This window comes from Otolemur garnettii, unplaced genomic scaffold (genome assembly GCF_000181295.1).
Source record: "Otolemur garnettii isolate 467f Iridium unplaced genomic scaffold, OtoGar3 scaffold00061, whole genome shotgun sequence".
Taxonomy (NCBI): domain Eukaryota; kingdom Metazoa; phylum Chordata; class Mammalia; order Primates; family Galagidae; genus Otolemur; species Otolemur garnettii.
In genome coordinates this window covers 2,981,535-3,001,566 of record NW_003852456.1, presented here as the reverse complement: position 1 = coordinate 3,001,566, position 20,032 = coordinate 2,981,535, and the positions used below count along the sequence as shown (strand labels likewise).

The window sequence follows — 20,032 nt, the reverse complement described above, 5'->3', positions numbered from 1 at the left end:
TGGCTATAACCCTAATTCTTGGCTTCAAACTGGAGTTTTACAATGCTTCACTGGATTTCTTATACTAGATCTGACAATTAAGTTTGTAAACTCGTCCTAGAAAAAAAGTGCTACATATCTCACTGCTGAATATCACTATGGTTGTCTTTGAAGTACTCCTCTTGGTCATCTGGTGACGGTAGTGATATTCAGCAATGATGTGTATAGCACTTTTTCTGTAAGTTCTTGAAATTAATTGTCCAGCCTCATATACCTAACAGACCACTTGAGTCTGGGTATATGGCAAAAGGCTTGTCTCTGATCAGACTTTCTGATCTTAACTTAAAACATTCTAAGCCTTTAGACAAAGCTTCATTCTTCAGCCAATTACAAATCAAAGTGTTTTAAACCTATCTACAGTCTGTAAGCCCAGACTTTGAGAGGTCCCATCTTTCCAGGCCAAACCAATATATATCTTCTATATACAGATTTATGACTGTACCTGTAATTCCTGTCTCCCTGAAATGAATAAAACTGTAAGCGAGTCCCTTTGCTCAAGGCCTCTTAGGCATAGCTTCAGGTGAAAGTCCTCAATTGGCTCAGAATAAACCTTTAAAAAAAAATTTTTTTTTGAGACTAAGTCTCGCTTTGTCACCCTAGGTAGAGTGCCTGGTGTCTTAGCTCACAGCAACCTCAAACTCTTGGGCTCAAGTGATCCTGTCTCAGCCTCTTGAGTAGCCAGGACTATAGGCATTTGCCAGCAAGCCCAGCTATTTTTAGAGACAGGGTGTTGCTTTTGCTCAGGCTGAACTCCTAAGGTCAAACGATCCCCCTGCCTCGGCCTCCCAAAGTGCTAGGATTACAGGTGTGAGTCACCATGCCAGGCCCCCTCTTTAAAATATTTTATAGTTTGTGTTCTTTTCTGTTGACATGGGTCATATTTAGATTTTTGGTTTGCAATTACATGCAGTCAAGAGCAAAAGAATGGAGGGAAATTCATTCTATGTTTATGAGTTTAGGGGCCTGGAGAGTTGGAAGCAATACCCATAGTTCAAGAAGCTCTGGGTGCTCAGGAAAGGGGCAGCTCCTGAGAGCAGGCTCCTGGCTAGCCGATGAGGTGACCAGTACAAAGTTGTAGGAAGGATGTTGTGAGTTCAGGTTTGGACGTGTACATTTCTTTGCACCTGAGGAGAGCCCAGGAGTTAATGCATCTGTAGCTACCAGAAGTTTCAGATTTGGGAGTCACCAACAAATAGTGATATTTGATGCTCCGGGCGTGGATGAGAGCACACAAAGAGAAAGCATACTGAATGAGAAAATAAGAGGGTTGAGGCTAGAATGCCTGGAAACACCATAATTTAGGGGGCTGGCAGCAGAAAAGGAGCCAGCCAAGAACAAGAATAGGACAGAAGGCTGTCACATGGGCATTGCCGAGAGCCGGCCGCAAGTCAGCATTCTTACAGAGGGACGGAGTAGATGAGGATGAGAAATGGCTCTTTAGAAAAATTACTAGGATATATTACATATCCACAGGTATAGTCCCCACTGGTGAGATGTCAGTGGGGCTCATTTACTCCTTTCAACTTTCCTGCATTTTCCAAATCCTGTATAACAGTTTATTAGTTACATTTATATTAAAAAGCTGTTGACACATAAAACAAAGGCTCTGATCAAGTTAAAATATATTTTTTAACACAAAATATATATATTTTTATTTTGGGGGAGGAGATAGAACAAAGTTAAAATATTATATGAGAATCTAAAGAAAAGAGAACTCATTATCAATTCACAAATATTTGAGTGCTTTTGTGCTGGTCACCAGGCTAAGGACAACACAATGAACAAGAGGATGGCTCTGTGGCTTTACAAAAAGGAATAGACGCTGGTTTGGCAGGGGAGGGCTGCAGGGCCCGTGGGGCAGAGTGGCAGGAGATGAGGTTGGAAAAGCCATTTGCTGCCAGATCACAATGGACTTTATGTGTCTTGTCAAATAATACGGCCTTTATCCTGAAGGCCACAGAGAGGCTTTGGAGGGGCAGTTAAGATTGGAATTGTGCAGTACCTGGAGTTAATTTTTACTGAACTTGGGCAGCAGTGTGGCTGCTCACTTGGGAAAGTCCAAGGCAGGAGACAGGGAGCAGTTGGCAGACCGTGCCCTGGGGATGGCCAGGTCCAGAGATGTTCGAGAGTATCAGTAGGAGACAAGACTGGATGCATACTGCAGGGATGAATGACTAAAACATTCAAACAAAAAATAAAGGAAACAACACACTTCTTTCCTCCTCTAGAATCATAATTAGGGCAGTGCCCTTTCCAGAAACATTTTTCTTGGGAAATCAGGCATTAGCATCAAAACAGTGTGGAAGCTGTCCACCCAGCAAGTGAGTTTCCAGCACCAGCCTCATGCATGGCAAAAGAAGATACAGTGTAGAGGCTAGTGGGTCCTGCCCTGTCTGGCTCCCTTGAAATCACATCATAGGAGGCAGCTACCTTTCGTAGACACAGGTAGGCAGCACTAGCAGGTCGGACTAGTCCTAATTGCTTTCCTTCCTGGGGCCTGCAGGTGGAGGCTACCAGAGTGAGAGCAGAGTCCACAGATGGCAATTCCAGTGATACATTCCATTCCTCGTCTCCATTTCTCTCTTTCTACTCCAGGGGAAGTAAGACGATTGTTTTGGTACAGAAAAATGATTGGGTAGTTTTTAAGTTGGGCCCTATAGTTTGCATCTGGTGACTCCCAATTGCTTGCTTCAGCATGAGGAAGTGAGTGGCTGTGTCATATTATTATAACAGAGGGGATAAAGAGTAATGTGTGTATGTGAGATCTACATCACATACTGTGTGTATTCTGAGATCACAGCCACCAAACAGAATCCTAAACCCTCAGCTATTTCCTTACTACGCACGCACGTATATTTGGATACTTTTCATTCTCCAGTCCACAGAATTCAACACTTCTGTGGAAAACAGCGGGTGTCGGAGTTATTTTTAAGGCAAGTGTTTACATACAAACAGTTATGTGTTGGGAACTTTCTCTGTTTGATAAAGTTTGGGAGAAGATGGATGAAAGTGCATGTGGGGAAGAAGCAAGTTTAACTAAACATGAATCTCTACTTCTAAGGCAAGAGTCCAAAAGGGGGCCAGTCCCAAGGCAGGTGTAGGTGCCAGCTGATGCCCCTGTCACGGTGCTGTACCATATGTGTTCTCTGGTTTATCCCAGCGTTACTGCCGCGTTGGAAACCAAGGCCTCGGGTTTCAGTTGAACATTAGCAAACTGCTGTCCAGCTTGTAAGTTAAGGAGGCCAAATCTGAACTTGGCTGAAAGTGCTACAGTATAAAGCCTCTTTCCAGGACCAGACATGAGGAAGGCATCTCTAAGAAAGAGCATCTCGCAAGCATCCTTGCCCATTCCACTCTGCAGAGAGGCAATGACTGGTCTTGGGGCTGTGACTTACTAGGGGATAGGCCTTTCTTATCTTGCGGACTCCTAAACAGAGTGCCAGGTGGTGTCAGAGAAAGGCTACAGCCCTCATCCACTGATAAGATCCAAATAGTGCCATCTTTTCGGTAGGATGGTTGTTTCTCTCTCCTTCCAAGCGGGCAGCGTTGCAAAATGAGTTTTTATTCATTCTGGAAACACCGCTTTCATCCGCCCTGCTAACTGGACCGGACGCCGTCCTGGTACCTACGTCGTTGCAACCTTCAGATAGCCTTAAGATGGGAGCGTCGTCAGGCGGGCACCGGCTCTCGTCCCCTACCGCCACCGCTCGTGGCCTGAGCCGCGCCCCCCAGAACCTGGGGTCCCCTACTGGACGTGCGCTCGGCCAAGCAAGGGGCTCCTGCACACCAGGCACACACTTAGGAGCCGCCGCTTGTTGCTCCAGCTGCCGCGACGTGGGGAAGTGAAAATGAAATTGACTTTTTCCGAGAAATGATGAAAGCGGCGCTGCGGGCCAATGAGCGGCCGCGGCGAACTTCCGCACCTCCCGGCCGGGCTGCCCGCGCCCTCCCTCCGCCTCCGCCTCCCGGTTGCACAAGCCTGAAACAAACACAGGGGAGGAAGGGCGGAGGGAGGAGGGCGGCGGGGGAGGGCGGCAGGGAGCGCGGCCGGAGGAGGGCGGGGGGTGGGGGGATTTCCATCCTCGGCGCTTCGCAGTTTCCTCTCCTTGTTTTGCTTTCGATCTGGACTGTTCTCAGGCGAGCTGGGGAGTAACTTTTAGTTTTGCTCCTGCGATTATTCAACTGACGGGCTTTCATTTCCAGTTCACACACCCTTGCCGCACTTAGACCTTGCGGGATTCTATTGGTACCGTGAAAAAAGCACACTGCGAGAGGTAACATTTTTTTTCCAAATAATAGTTTTGCCTGTGCGTGTGTGTTTCTCTCGAGGGCATGTTTATGGGGACCGGGGTGGTGGTGGAGGCGGTTGTGTGTGTGCATGCGTGTCCTGGTGCTTTTTAACACGGTGTTTTTGCAGACGGGAAATGCCGGGGTTTGTAAATATTCATCCTGATTTTGGAGGAACAGTCGGCGCAGTTATGGATCATCTGATTTTAAGGGAAGCAGGTTCTGCTGCTGCTGCTACAGGGGCTGCTGAGGCTGCAAGGAGGAGGAGGAGAAGGAGGAGAAGGAGGAGGAGGAGGAGGTAGAGAGGGAGGAGGAGGAGGTTGGTGGAGGTTTAATTTCACTTTTGGATTCGAAGATGAGGAGAGGTGGCTTCATGGACACAGAGCTGCTCAGTGTGGTTCTGCACCCCAGGTGTTGTGTGTTGTGTGTGTGGGGGTGCAGGTCGCTGGAGTCGGGCCTCATTTAAAACACAATTTTCGCGTGTGTGTAAGCGTGTGCGTACAGCCGCCGCCACCAGCAGATCCTAAAGAGGGGAGCGGGTCCTGCCCGGTGCCCGGCGGCGCTGCCTCGGCAAGCAGCTTCCAGCCTGAGCCGGCGGCACCCTGGCCCGGAGGGGCGCCTCCTGCCGCGGCGCAGGAAACTTGATGGGGCGCCCCGCGGCGGTCCCCGGGCCCGCTCGCCCGCCAAGCTCGCGGTAGGGTAGCGGATGTACAGGGCCAGCGGCGGGGCCGGAGGGCGGGCTGTGAGCGCTGTAGGGCGCCGGGCCTGGCCGAGGCGCCCCGCTTCCTGGGGGCTGGGCCGCCGCCGCCACTCGGAAGGGACGCCGCGTCCTACTTCCCGCCGGCCAGCGCCGGGTCTAGCCCTGGGGCTTTGTCACTGCACTTGTCCAGGCGCGAGAGGGGCTCGGGTGGTTAGGGCGGAGCGGCCGGGGGGGTCATCTGCCCAGACCGCGGCCTAGCGCCGTGCGTCCCCAGGTCCCAGCAGGCGCCCCTGGCCGGCCGCGCGCGCTGGGCCTGACCCGCCTCGTCTACGGAGCGGGCGAGGTGGGGGCGGGGAGCCTCCGGGGACAGAGCGGCGCCCGGCGGGCAGGCATGGGGGCCGACGTCCCCTTGGGATCTGGGGGCGCGGACTGCGCCGGGGTGGGGACGCGAATGCCCGCCCCGTGCCCTCCGACCCGGCTCCGGGCGCTGGGTGACATTAGCCGGCTGGCCGAACATGGTTGGTGCAAAGCCGCGGCCGCCACTTCCTTTCCGCCCTGCCGGCCGGGCTCGCCCACCGAGTGAAGCCGGCCGCGGCCAATCGCGGCGCCCGCCCGCTCCCCGTGGCTCGGCCGGGGGGCCAGCGCTCGAGAGAGCTCGGGGAGCCCTGCCAAGTTGGGAGGGTTTCCGATGAAACTCATCCCCTTGCCCAGGACTCACTGGCAACTCCCTCTGCCCCAGGTGCTTGGGGGCGGGGGGAGGGAAGGAGGCGCAACGCCCGAGTCGGTGTAGGCGGGACGCCTGGTGACCCGCTGTAAATACGACCCCTGGGGCTGGTAGTCGAGGTGGCCACACATACGCGGCAGGCTTTTACTCGTTCCTAACCCGGTAGAAACTTGGGGACATATTACCTCCCTCTTAAGTCTCCTCCCTCTAGCAGCTCCCTCTCCTTGGGTTTGGAAGAAGAAAACGCAGAGTCTTTCTAAATGAAGAAAAAGGGTGCTGGCATTTGTCTTCTGCCAGTGACCTCTCTGTGGCAGTGACTCGGTCTGCTTTTGATGAATGGCCAGGCGGGGTGGAGGACAGTTAGATTTCCTGTTTGGATTTTCAGGAATCACCGAGGTTGCTGTCAAGCCTGCACTCACTGGTGTTCAGCTCGACTGCAAGTAAGGCTGGAACTCAGCAGCCGGCACTTTTTGGTGCTTAAGGGCAGGTGCAGACAGAGGGCTGGGGTGAGACTGAGGTGGTGGATGGTCTTAAAGCCAAACAGACACACGCTTCCTTTCCAGGCCTTGAGGGTCATTGTGTTCAACTCCCTCAGCAGCCAGATTCAAGATTCGCCGATTTCCCCAACCCTTCTTTGTTCTTGTTTTGGGGGAGAAGAGGACCAAAATAGAAACCTAGAATATCGTGGACGAACTTGCGTTTTCTAAGGAAACTTCAGCTGATGGACTATGTAGGACTTTAAACTGACATCTCTCCGGTCCACCTGGAACGTCTATTGATTTGATGTGGCAAAGTCCAGAATTTCACTTTAATTAGTGAAAGATTAGAATTTATAACTTAGTTTGTTGCGTAAGAAGCTAGATTTTGGTCTCCTGGATCCAAGAGTTTTATTCTGTTATATCTGTAACTGCTTTCTGATAATTAAACGTTTACATATCTCATTCTCAATGAGTTTTCCTTTTTCCTTTTGACCTGCAAAAGTTAAGAGATAATTCCGTGTAAATCAGATGTACCTGTAATGTCATCACAGCTGAAAAAAAGGATTTGTAGTCAGGTTGGATACAAATTATGGCAAACAAATGGTTGTCATAAAGTAATGACAGGTTATGAACTACAGTCCCACTTTTCTCTGATCTCATTTTCTGAAATACTTTATTAAGCATATATTCAATATACCAGAACTATGTGATGTTTAAATGAAGTAGAGGAAAATTGGAAACCGTGGTGGATGTTTCAAATTCTAATGTGCATCAATTTTCTTATGTTACCCACAATGTATTTTTATCCTTCTTTTTAATTTTTTTGCAGTTTTGGCTGGGGCTGGGCTTGAACCCGCCACCCCGGGTATTTGGGCCTGGTGCCCTACTCCTTTAGCCACAGGCACCGCCCTCCCCCCTTTTTTAATCCTCAAATTTGGCTCAGAATAAACCTTTCTTAAAAAAAATTTTTTTTTTTGAGACTGAGTCTCACTTTGTCATCCTGAGTAGAGTGCTGTTGCTTCATTGCTCACAGAAACTTCAAACTCTTGAGCTCAAGTGATCCTCCTGACTCAGCCTCCGGAGTAGCTGGGACTGCAGTGCCCACCATAATGCCCAGTTAGTTTTTTCTGTTTTTAGTAGAGATAGAGTCTCACTCTTGCTCAGGCTGGTCTCAACTCCTGAGCTCAGGCAATCCACCTGCCTTCCTCTCAGAGTGGTAGGATTACAGGTGTGAGCCATCACACCGGCCTGTATTTCTATTCCTAACACTTTCTAGTATGAACTCTTATTTTTAGAGCATTTCCACTAATGCTGGACTACAAATGGGTATCTGGGTCATGGTTCCCTTACCTACCTTATACCAAAAGGTCTTAAAGCAAAGTAGTTATTTGTAGACCACTGGCCACGTACTAGACGTCAGCACTGGGCTCTGTGTGTTCAGCTGACAACAAGAAACCCTCTTTATGCTCAGGGTTGTGTTCTATTTAGTGAATTGACAATAAACAAAAATTAAATACAGTAGTTAACCTTTGTGGTTAGTTCTATGGAAGTTAATAACACTTAACTGTTGTCTATCTCAGAGGGTTGCATTTGTGAACAATTGAGATGCTGTGTATGAAAGAACATAAATTACAGCAATCTCCAAAAGTGCAAGGCACTAACTTCCAAGATTCTATCAGATTATAATTAACGTAACAAAGTAAGGGAATCACAATTGGATTAATCCCTGTCTTTTTCTGATAGAATTTCCAGAAAGAAGGGATAGCACTTCTGAGAGTATACAAATAATAGTAAGGAATTAAACATGGAATAACTTTTATGTAAAGTATTGAGAAAATATTTAGCAGTGAAATCTAATATTGTGAGTGAAAATTTTCCTGTCAGAAGGAAAGTTAGGTGGTATCCATGGAGACCAAATGATATGGAAATAACAGTGATTGGACCAGTGTATTTTCCCTCTTTATATCAGCCGAGGAAATCTTCCCCAGCCTCCCTGTGCTTTAGGCTGAATTTTCTTCACTATTGTGCTGGACTCTTCAATTCATAATTATCTGTTATTAACAGGTGTGCCCTTAGCTAATTTCAGTATTTTGTTTTACCCTTTTTAAAAGGGACTTGGTTCACATGCATTTATTGAATGCTTCCTGTACTGTATGCCCAACACTATATATGGAAATAATATGTGTAAACACGTGTGAAGTAAATATAATTGGTAGTGTATATGTATGATATATACAAATAAAATAAATTACTGTGAAATGTCATTTATTATTAATAAAATTCATCTGTATAGGACACAGATGTCATTATTATTAATAAAATTCATCTGTATAGGACAAGACTTTCCACCTCTGTCTGTCCCATGTGTGCTCCACTTTTGGTCTGAGTGTAGTCAATATTTGGTGCATGAGGCCAGTTTAATGCACAGTGGGCTGAGGTGAAGGGTGGCTATGGTTAGTGGGGTGACTGGTAGAAACGGGGGTGAGGAGGTTTGATTACATCTTTATCAACCAAGAATGAAAAATAATTTGTAGTATGCTGTGGCCTTAGCCTCACACACAGCAACCTCAACTCCTGGGCTCAAGTATTCACCCTGCCTCAGCCTCCCAAGTAGCTGGGACTATAGGCACCTGCCACCCGGCTAGTTTTTCTATTTTCAGTAGAGATGAGGTTTTCACTATCGCTCAGGCTGGTCTTAAACTCAAGTAATCCTACCGCTTTGGCCTCCCAGGATGCTGGGATTACAGGCGTGATCTACTGTGCCCGGCTGGGGTTTAGATTTAAACCTGAAGCCAATATTTACCATATACCAAGGGACACACACAGCCTAGAGACACAGCTCCCAGGAGTCTGATACTGGGCCTGACCTGGGGACTTCATTTGGCTCCCTCTGGACTCAGAACAGGCAGCAGCCTGTTGTCTGTGATACTTACCTTCAAGGATCTCTTAAAAATGATTTCCCCCCTCAAAAACTCCATCTTTTGACAGTCTGTCTCTGAAACAAATTGTGTTCATTTGGGAAGACTTCACATGCCCATTTTTATTCTTCAGAAGCATGTATGACCTCCCATCAGAATTCTGATTGGCCTGCGAAACTAATGTCAGATCTAGTTGGTTTATTCCAGCCGAAAGTAGAGACACTTGGTGTATTCTTGGTCTGGGCCACTCTGTGAGATAAACTCAATCCTGTTAGGCTTCCCAAAGTACCAACGCTAGCCTAGGACCCTTCATCAGTAACTCTGAGTTCAGCTGGGAGGGACTCCGCAAAATTATTTTAAATGGATAATTCATTTTGTTAAGTGTAGTAAGGTGTGCAATTATTTTCTTAAATGTACATAAACATCATGTCGCTATTTTCCTTATTTATTAAGTATTTGTTGACACCTAGCTACCCACAAGGCACTGCAGTGGAAGGTGCAGGAACTTAGGTGCCTGGAGTCAGTTGACTTCAGGCTCTGCAGTCACTTCTTACCCTCTGGTATCTGAGTTTTCACATCTTAAAAGGTGACCAGATAAGTTCTACTCCTCCTCAGGGGACACAACCTAGGTGTGTTATCAAAATCACCTGGGAGTAGGACCCTTTGGAAACTGTCTGCTGCCCTTCTTGTGCTGGCTCCTGCTGCCTGACAGTGAGCCTCCTAGTCACACTGTGTGCTGGCCCCTGTCCCCAGTCCCCTCAAGTGTGTGGGCCAGAGCAAAGGCAGAGAGCCAGTGAATGGGGGGCTCCTCCCAGGGCCAAGTCTTTGATCTTTTCCTAGGCTCAGAGGCCTTGCTGTGCAGGAAAGCAAAAGATGGAGGCTGCTTCCACATTTTAAACAGTGCTTTGAACAGGAGGCCTGTGGTCACCTTCGGTTTGCTCTGCCCAAGTTGACTTGCTTGTCATATAAAAATGGTGTTTGTGTTTTGGTTCTGTTGAATTTTCCACTTTGAAAAGGCAAGAAGAACTTCGTTTTACGGGTTTGTTTCTTTGTATAGGAAGGTCAGAGAGAGTTAACGGCTTTTTTCCTTTGTTTTTTTGTTGTTGTTTGGTTTGTTTGTTTTTGCTTTGTTTTGTTTCTGTTTGAGCTCATACTCCCTTTTATTAGTTCACTATTCAGCTCTGATAAGCAAGAAAGAACTAGATTTGAGCAAACATGTTTCTGTGTGAGGAACAGAAGGCTATGAGGTTTTTTCTGATGATAGATTTTTAAAAAGTATTTTTATCTTAAGAGCAAGACTAACTTAGTTCAACAAAATAATCTTAATTTAGGCTTCTATAGCATAAAAGTCTGCCCAGTTTTCATTTAATAAATATTTTTGAGAGTTGACGACTTGCCATGTAATCTGCGTAATTAATTTTTCTTTAGGTGTACGTAATCTGTTGCTGTCTATTTAATATTACTAGCATTTGATACTTGAATACCTAATATGATCAAGGGAAAGATGAGTTTACAGTTTAATTTGTTCTTACTGAGTTTATGATGTCGGAAGGGTTTCGTAATACCCAAAGGAGTACTTTGTAGGTAGAATATGCCTTCTTGGCCCAACAAGGTTAGAATCCTACCAAATTTCCCATTTTATGTGGTTGACCTTCTGAGTGAGGAGAAATTGCATACAAATTGCTTTATTTCAAGTAATATCTGCCATGTTATATTTATTTATTTATTTGGAGACATGATCTCACTTTGTCACCCTTAGTAGAGTGCTGTGGAGTTATAGCTCACACAACCTTGGACTCTTGGACTCAAGTGATTCTCTTGTCTCAGCCTCCCAAGTACCTGGGACTACAGGCACCCCCTAGCCCAGCTTTTTCTTTCTTTTTCTTTTTTTAGAGCTGAGATACCGCTCTGGCTCAGGCTGGGCTCAAACCTGTGAGCTCAAGCAATCCACCTGCCTAGGCCTCTTAGAGTGCTAGGATTACAGGCCTGAGCCAGCACCCACAGCCTGGGTTAGACCTTTTTATCTTGGTAACAATAAAGTCCCAGGGGAAAACTGCTAGGCTTCAGCTGACTTTGTACAAGGAGACAGGAAATTGTGAGCAGTTGTCACTTGGGCATGGTTGTAGTCACCTTACAGGTACAGTTGTGTGCTGTGTCATGACATTTTGGTCGACATATGTGAGGGTGGTCCCATAAGATTATAATACTTTATCCTTACTATACACAATTCAGTATAGTAACATGCTATACAGGCCTGTAGGGGCAACAGATGTGCTCTCTAGTCTAGGTGTGCAGTAGGCTGTGTCATCTAGATTTGTGTAAGTACACTCTATGATATTTGCAAAATGATGAAATTGCCTAATGATGCAAAAATGAGGAATTGACACCCAGTGTGAGGTCCCAAACTCAATCTTAAATTGTCTTTGGAGGCCCAATGATATCATGCCTATATCCCAGCACTCTGGGAGGCCAAGGCAGGTGGATCTCTTGAGCTCAGGAGTTCGAGACCAGCCTGAGCACAACTGAGTACTAGTCTCTACTAAAAGTAGAAAAACTAGCCAGGCCAGGCATGGTGGTTCATGCCTGTAATCCTAAGCACTTTAGGAGTCCAAGATGGGTGGATTGCTTGAGTTCAGGAATTCCAGACCAGCTTGAGCAAGAGTGGAACACTGTCTTTACTTAAAAAAAAAGAAATATTAGCTGGGCATTGTGGTGGGCGCTGGTAGTCCGGCTATTTGAGAGGCTGAGGCAAGAGGATTGCCTGAATCCAGGAGTTTGAGGTTGCTGTGAGCTATGATGATGCCAAGGCACTCTACCCAAGGTGACAGAGTGAGACTCTGTCTGATGTCTGAGAAAAAAGAAAAATTGCCTTTGGGTGCAACCATAAGCTCCCAGAGGAAGACACATGTTGATAAAATTTATCAGCAATAGGCTATCCTCTCTTCTGTCATGTTGGTCTTCCTTGGTGATTTTTTTTTTTAATTAAAAACATTTTTTTTGTTGTTGTTTAAAAGGAAAATCCTTTGTAATGTTTTCCAGGGCACTACAATTTTTGAACATTACATATAGGAAAATACTATATAGAAGAAAAGTCACTTTACAAGCCCTTAAATGAGGCCTTTTCTACTTTCATAAATGTCATATATAAGGAAATGTTCAAAGCAATAGTTTCAGTAAACTGTATTGTTGGATAAACTGCAGTTACTTTGGACTTTCAGCTTAAATCTTGTGAGCAATAGATTTCTAAATACCTTTGACGTTGAATGTTATTTCTTTCCAAATATGGATTTTAACTTAAAAAGTTCAGCCAAGCTTACCTTTGTGGTATTCTTAAGGTTAATTAAAAGTAAACAAATTGACAAAATGTCAAATGAGTGGTAAGAATATTTCCATTCAATTCTTCTTCTCCCCCCCTTTTTTATGCATGCAGCTCTTTTTTTTTTTTTAATTTCAAAATATTAAGGGGGAACAAATGTTTTTTGTTACATGGATAGTGCTTTTATATTGCTTAGGTCAGGGCTGTCAGTGTGTCCGTCACCTGAAAAGTGTTCATTGTACCTGTTAGGTAGGCTTTTACCCTTCCTTCCCCCCACTCCTTTTTTTTTTTTTTTGAGGCAGAGTCTCACTCCGTGCCCCAGAAACAGTGCCATCACCTGAGCCTCGCTCACAACAACCTCTGGACTCGAGTGATCCTCCTGCCTCAGCCTCCCAAGTAGCTGGGACTACAGGTGACCACCACAACATCTGGCTAGTTTTTCTATGGTTACTAGAGACAGAGTCTCTTGCTGATGCTGGTATTGAACTCCTGATCTCAGGGGATCCACCTACCTGGGCTTCCCAGAGTGCTGGGATTCCAGGCATGGTGAGTCACTGTGCTCTGCCCTCCTCTCCCCTTCTTAATTTCTGGTGACTTTCACCTTTCTCTGCGCCTGTGCATGCCCATTGATTAGTCCCCCAAACAAACATGTTGTGTTGGTTTTTCTATTCCTCTGATACTTGATTTAGGGCAGTGATCTCCAGTTCAATCCAGCTTGCTACAAAATACATTAATTTGTTCCTTTTATGGCTGAGTAGTACTCCATGCTAGACATATACCACATGTCGTTAATCCACTCAGGAATTAATGGGCACTTAACATTGATTCCACATCTTTGTGATTGTGAATTGCACAGTGAACATTTGAGTGCAAGTGTCCTTTTGATAAAATGACCGCTTTTCCTTTGGGTAAGGTACCCGTAGTGGGATTGCTGGATCAAATGGCAGGTATGCTTTTCTCTGAGTAATCTCCATACTGTTTTCCACGGACGTTGTACTGATTTTCAGTCCTGCCAACAGTTTATGAGTTGTTTCTTTCTCTCTGTATCCACGTCACCATCTATTGTTTTTTGACTTCTTTTTTTTTTTCTTTTTTGAGTCAGAGTTCTACTCTGTCGCTCTTGGTGGTGTGTCCCTGTGTCATAAATCATAGCACCCTGAAACTCCTGAGCTCAAGCCATCCTTCTGCCTCAGTCTCCTGAGTAGCTGGTATTACAGATACCCACCACCAAGGCTATTTTTCCTATGTTTGGTAGAGACTGGGTCTCACTCTTGCTCTGCTGGTCTTGAACGCCTGAGCTGAAGCAATGCTCTTGTCTCGGCTCCCAGAGTGCTGGGATTCCAGGTGTGAGCCATGGCGCCCAGGTGCTTTTTGACTTCTTGACAGCAGTTATTCTGACAGAGATATGGTGGTATTTCGTTGTGGTTTTAATTTGCATTTCCCTGATGATTAGTAACGTTAAGCATTTTTGTCATGTTTGTTGGCCATTTGTCTGTCTTCTTTTGAAAAACTTCAGTTCATGTCTTTTGCCCATTTTCTAATGGGGTTGTTTGGTTTTCTTATTGTCAATTTGGTGGAGTTCTTTGTAGATTCTGGATATTAGACTTTTGTGAGATGTATAATTTTAATTTTAAAAAATTAATACATGATCAAGGCACATAATCCATGTGATAATTTAATGCATTCTTAAAATTTGTAAAGATCAAATCAGTGTAATTGGTATATTTAGATTGTAGGGGGGAAATATGCAATCAATCAGGAAAATAGAATGGGCCAATACTGTGTTTTTCTTGAAGAAAGAAGCAGATGGCACAGCTAAGGCTGGTGCATGAATGCCCTCACTCGGTACTGCAGGTCATTGATTTATACTCAGTATTCCACAGTGACTGTAGCTGGGATTACACATTTAAATAAATTTTCTTAACTGGGTGTCATATACTTAAAGTCTTAAAAATGTTAAATTCTCTCTTCCAGTAATTCTGCTTCTTGGAACTTGGTTAGGTGAAGTAACCAGAGATGGGAACAAAGATTTATGTACAAGGATGTTTACTGAATTAACTTTTGTTATGTGAAAACTTGGAAACAACCTAAATATACAGGCCGGGGTGGTGACTCAGGCCTGTAATTCCACCATTCTAGGAGGCTGAGGTGGGTGGATCCCTTGAGCTCAGAAGTTAGAGACCAACCCGGGCAAGAGAGAGACCTGGTCTCTACTAAAAATAGGAAAAATAGCTACTCGGGAGACCGAAGTAGGAGGATCACTTGAGCCCAAGGATTTGAGATTGTTGTGAGCTATGATGCAATAGCACTCCACCCAAGGTGACAGAGTGAGACTCTGTCTCAAAAAAAAGAAAAACCGAAATATCAACAACAGGACACATGAATTATGACACATCCAGACAGAGCATAGGTAGCTTATAAAATTCTTGTGTTAGAGTACCATTTAATAATGGGAAAATATTATCTATATTGTTTGGATGGGGAAAAATGGATATTAAATTGTATATATCTGTGTCTACAACATTAGAAAAAATTCTGGAAGAAAACGTATCATTTTGATGAGTGACATTGTGGGTGTTTGCCTTTTTTTTTTTTGAAACTTTTTTTTGAGACAGTGCTAGAAGGAGCCTCATTGTTCCATGGCAGCTCTTACTGTTTGAAGACACTTAGCCTGGTGGCTTTTGGGGGGATTGGGACATGCTGTTTTGTCAAGAACTGTGGAGGGTGTGAGATGTTCCCCCACTTCACAGTTGCGTGCTTTATAAACAGGAATGCTGCAGAAACAGAAAGCAGGGTAGGAAAAAAGAGTTCCTTACTGATGTTTACAACAGTGACATTGCAGGGTTGGTCCCTCAGGAGGTGCAGAAAACTAATGGAACAGGGGTGTGGGTTACACTCTGTAGAGCAGCTGTCCCTCTCCCGTCCCGCAAGGAGAGAGTGAGAGGATAAACACAAACAAACAAAAACCTTGGCTCCTCCAGGATGGGATGGAAGGGATCCAGAGTTCTATCCTAACTTTTTAGAACATAAGACTTTTATAGCCTAGGGTTGTCCCCAAGGTCTGGCCTTCATCTCTTCTGAAATAAATGAATAAGGAGATGGGTCTTCCAGGCACCTTGGGAACTTAAACTGGGGACCTAGCCAGGCTGTAACTATTTAGCCCTCTTGAGAAGATAAGAAGTTTTATTATCTTTTAGTGAAGAGTGTGTAACTTAGACAGATGGCTACAATCTAATTCTCATGGTATAGGAAGAGTAAAATGTTTATAGAGGAGCTGAAGGCAAACGTTCCCAATGTTTATATCCTGTGCGTTCTCTACCTTGATATCGCATGCTTTCTCTGTCTTTATATCATACACATTCTCTGTCTTCTTATCGTACGCATGCCTGTGTCTCAGAAGATGGAGACATTTTACAGGAGCTTTGAGGAATCCAGGGAAGGCTCCCCTCCCCACAACACTCCTTCAGGTCCCCTGTTGAAGAATGACTAGTGAGTTAATCAGAGTGGGGCCTCTCACTTTTCACAACCAAAGAAGACTCCAGATCCTTAATTTTTACTTGAAAAATATGAGACCAGTTTTGCTCCTTAATTTATGAATACAAAGACATTTTGGATCGTTATGAAACTAGGGTTGAGAGTAACTGGTGGGAGTTCAGAGTCTGAGTGCCAAAGCACAGCCAAAAAGAACATACTTAGGAGAATAACGTCCAGCACAGATACAGTGTGAGACATGTATGTTTCTTAATTTTCTAGTAGCCACTTAGAAAAGTAGAAAGAAGCTGGTACAATTAATTATAATATGTATCAATAACCCATTTTTACATCGTTAATGTAAAAATATGAATGAGATATTTAATGTTCTTTTTTCCCACCGTGCCTTTTACACCTGCAGCCCTTCTTACGTTGGCCTGGCCATGGTTCTAGTGCTCAGCGGACACGTAGCTGGTAGCACTGTGAAGAGAAATATAGGGGCAAGATTTCACATGGAGACCATCTTGAAAGGACTGGAGGAAGGCAGAGTTAGAATGGTCATTTTAGTCTTAACCGCATGGATCTCCTTTTGCCTTTCCCCACAAACTACCTGATCTCTTTAGTCTAAAATAATAAAATGCTCCAGATTTCCACTGAAGCAGCAGACTGTACGTGCCACTCTAATGATGATACTTAGTTAGCCAAGCATCACTTTTTTTTTTGAGACTGAGTCTCACTCTACTGCCCCGGGTAGAGTGCAGTGGCATCATAGCTCACGGCAACCTCCAACTCTTGGGCTCAAGCAATCTTCTCACTTCAGCCTCCCAAGTAACTGGGACTGTAGGTGCCCACTAAAATGGGCAGGCACCCTGCCCAGCAGCTATGTACATCTTGATTAATTTTTTCTAGTCAGCTAGTTACAGTAGCTCATTCCAATAATCACAGTACTCTGTATGGCTGAGCCAGGAGGATCCCTTGAGCTCAGGAGTTTGAGACCAGCCTGACAAAGAGTGAGACCCTGTCTCTACTAAAAAATAGAAAAGCTAGCTGGGCATTTTGGCGGGCACTTATAGTCTGACCTACTTGGGAGGCTGAAGCAAGAAGATTGGTTGAGCCCAAGAGTTTGAGGTTGTTGTGAGCTATGACACCACAGCACTCTACCCAGGGAAGTAGAGTGAGATTGTCTCCAAAAAAAAAAAAAAAAACTCTTAAAACTGTTGTGAAAATCTTTGATGACTTGGATTTCCCCATTTATGTCACCTAATGAGTAAGTTCTTTGAGAACTAGGGCCGTGACCTGTTTCTTTGCATTTCCCACCAGCACTTGATACCTGTTAAGAACGAGATAAATATTTGTTGATTTGATTTTTTTTTTCTTTTTGTAGAGAGAGAGTCTCTGTCACCCTCGGTGGAGCATTGTGGCCTCACACAGCTCACGGCAACCTCCAACTCTTGGGTTTAGGTGATTCTCTTGCCTCAGCCTCCCGAGTAACTGGGACCGCAGGTGCCCGACACAATGCCCGGCTATTTTTTGTTGCAGTTTGGCCTTGGCTGGGGCCAGGTTCAAACCCGCTACCCTCGGTATGTGGGGCCGGTATCTTACCTACTGAGCCACAGGTGCCGCCCTGTTGATTTGATTTTTACCTGCGAATCAGAGGCTGACTTTCAGCTAAGGAGGATCTGCGTTGTGTTAGGAACCTAACGGTATATTAATTGAGCACATAGGCATTGGGATTTGTCACTTTGCATTAAGATTGTCACTTTGTATTAGGCTTCAGCACCCATAGGTGAAAAATGGTTTCATTTTCCTCCTTTGTACCCAGACCTTAAAAAAAATCTTAGCAGTCCATTCCTTTGACATGTAAATTTGCACGATGGTACTAATGCCTCCTTGAGCATGTAAATAAGCTATACTTGGTAAACTGGAGACAGACATTGGGAGCTGCTCCTTTCTCCGTGGGTTCCTTATTAACAGTACCTTTGCTGTTCATACCGTGCAGTGAAATGCTTTTGAAATCAAATAGAATTTTACAGTTGCCTTCATTTGTTCCCCCCAACTGTAAGTGTTGGGTTGAAGCAGCAGATTTATCCACAGAGCCAAGGCAATTTATTTTTACTGAAGCCTACCTAAGAACTGCTTAGGTAGCTTTTCTCTGCAAGATTAAACGTGACCTTCACAGAATCATGTTAGCAGGGCCAGCAGCTAGGAAAATAAAGACTAAACCAAACCTTCCAGCAACTGAATTCCCAGCTGCTCAGTGGGTCAGAGCTCTCCTGATTGCTTTTCTTCCAATGAAAACACTGTAGATTAGTTTTAAGTGAATTCTAGTAGGTTTAGGGATTTGCAACTGACAGAAGAACAGGAAAGTATAATCTCACTTTAAAATAAAAATCCTGAAGGTAAATCCTTATTGACTTTCTCTTGGGATGTTAGGATTTTTGTTCATATGGGAAAACTTAACTCCCGGGCTCTGTTTAGCTGACCACTGAAGTTAAGGTCTCAGGGTAGGAAGGAAGACTAGAGGCTGTTGCCCTGGAGAACGCACGTCAGGCGGTGGGGTGGGCACTTACAGACCTCCCATGAGGCTCCCCTTTCTGCTCTCCCTTGTAGATGAAGGTGGAAACTCCACAACTGCGCTTTCCGCTTTGGGTGGAATTTAAAATATTATCTGCTGTGGCTCACACCTGTAATCCCAACACTTGGGGAGGCTAAGGCAGGAGGATCACTTGAGCCAAGGTGGCTGAGGTTGCCGTGAGCTATGACGCGATGGCACTTTACCTGGGGTGACAGAGTGACAGACTCTGTCTCAAAAAAAAAAAAAATTATTGGAGAGAATTTTTTTCCCTTACTGGTGCTTTTTAACTTATTATGACCTTTTCTTTGTTTTAAGTGAAAGTCAGGTTGCAATTTGGGTAGAGAAGGGCACTCAACTGAAACAAATGACTATTCTGATCATTCACCCACTCAGTCATTTACTGGATGGGCGTGTATGTTGTGCCAGCTGTATGTGCAGGTAAGCCTCAAAGGGAAGACAGTGACTGACTTGGATTGGAGGCGGCTAGCTCGGGAGATGGTCACATTTCTTTACAGTTAGGAGCCTAATTTATCCAGCTAGAGGAAACAGAATCAAGCAAAGAGGCAGCTGTGATGATGGTTCTAGAAGAGATTTTAGTTCTCTGTGAATCCCTCTTAGAGTTCTTCCCTGTCTCAGCTTGTAGGGGAACTTGCAGTGCTAAAGTGACAGAGCTTTTGCCAAGTGTATACACTTTATTTCTTGAAAAACAGATTCTTGGTCGATTGTAAAATGGCCATAAAACAACAATACTGTGTTTTTCCCACAATTCTTCCATATTCTGTTTGGTAAGTGGAGCTGTTTGGTGACCTTTGTCATTCAGGAAAACTGAGGTGGCTGAATCCTGACGGTTGTCTGCCCTGCTGTGTCCCTCTCCCTTGGGATAGACCCCATAACTAGCAGCCCCACCACATACACTCCGGCCCTCAGTCCCTGACTGCAGGCTGTGCTGGGAGACCCTCGCTCTGGCATGATGAGGAGAAGCCTTCTCCTCACAGGGCTTGGGAGGACATCACCCTGATGGGGAAGCTGACCTTTACTAAATCTTGAAAATGTATCACTTTGTGTGCATGTGTGTGCTCCAGGGCACACATGCATATATATATGCTGGGCGGTACTGAATACTTCAGTTGCCTGGAATTAAAGAATAATGATTGTGTACAAGAGGATAAAAAGAAATGATAGTGAGGAGTGAATTCCTAAATGCATGTTGGGTCATTCTTGGTTTTTTTGTTTTTGTTTGTTTGAGACAGTATCAACCTGCTTCCGAGGCTAGAGTGCCTTGGCATCACAGCTCACAGCGACCTCAAACTCCTGGGCTCAAGCGATCCTCCTGCCTCAGCCTCCCAAATAGCTGGGACTATAGGCACTGCCACCACGCCTGGCTGGTTTTTCTGTTTTGAGTAGAGACAGGGTCTCACTCTTGCTCCCACTGGTTTTGAACTCCTGAGTTCCAGGGATTCACCACCTCAGCCTCCCAGAGTGCTGGAATCACAGGCATGAGCCACCTTGCTTGGCCTCTTTGC

At 45.1% G+C, this 20,032-nt stretch overlaps 1 protein-coding gene across 1 annotated transcript in view; it reads left to right on the top strand.

Moving 5' to 3' along the window:
- Positions 1–4,109: 4,109 nt before the first annotated feature.
- The window catches only part of IRF2 (interferon regulatory factor 2), a 93,727-nt gene continuing 77,804 nt past the window's right edge, over positions 4,110–20,032 (top strand). Inside the window, exon 1 of the mRNA XM_003792787.2 lies at positions 4,110–4,313. The gene's annotated coding sequence lies outside the window, so the exon portion shown is untranslated. The remainder of the gene's footprint in view (positions 4,314–20,032) is intronic.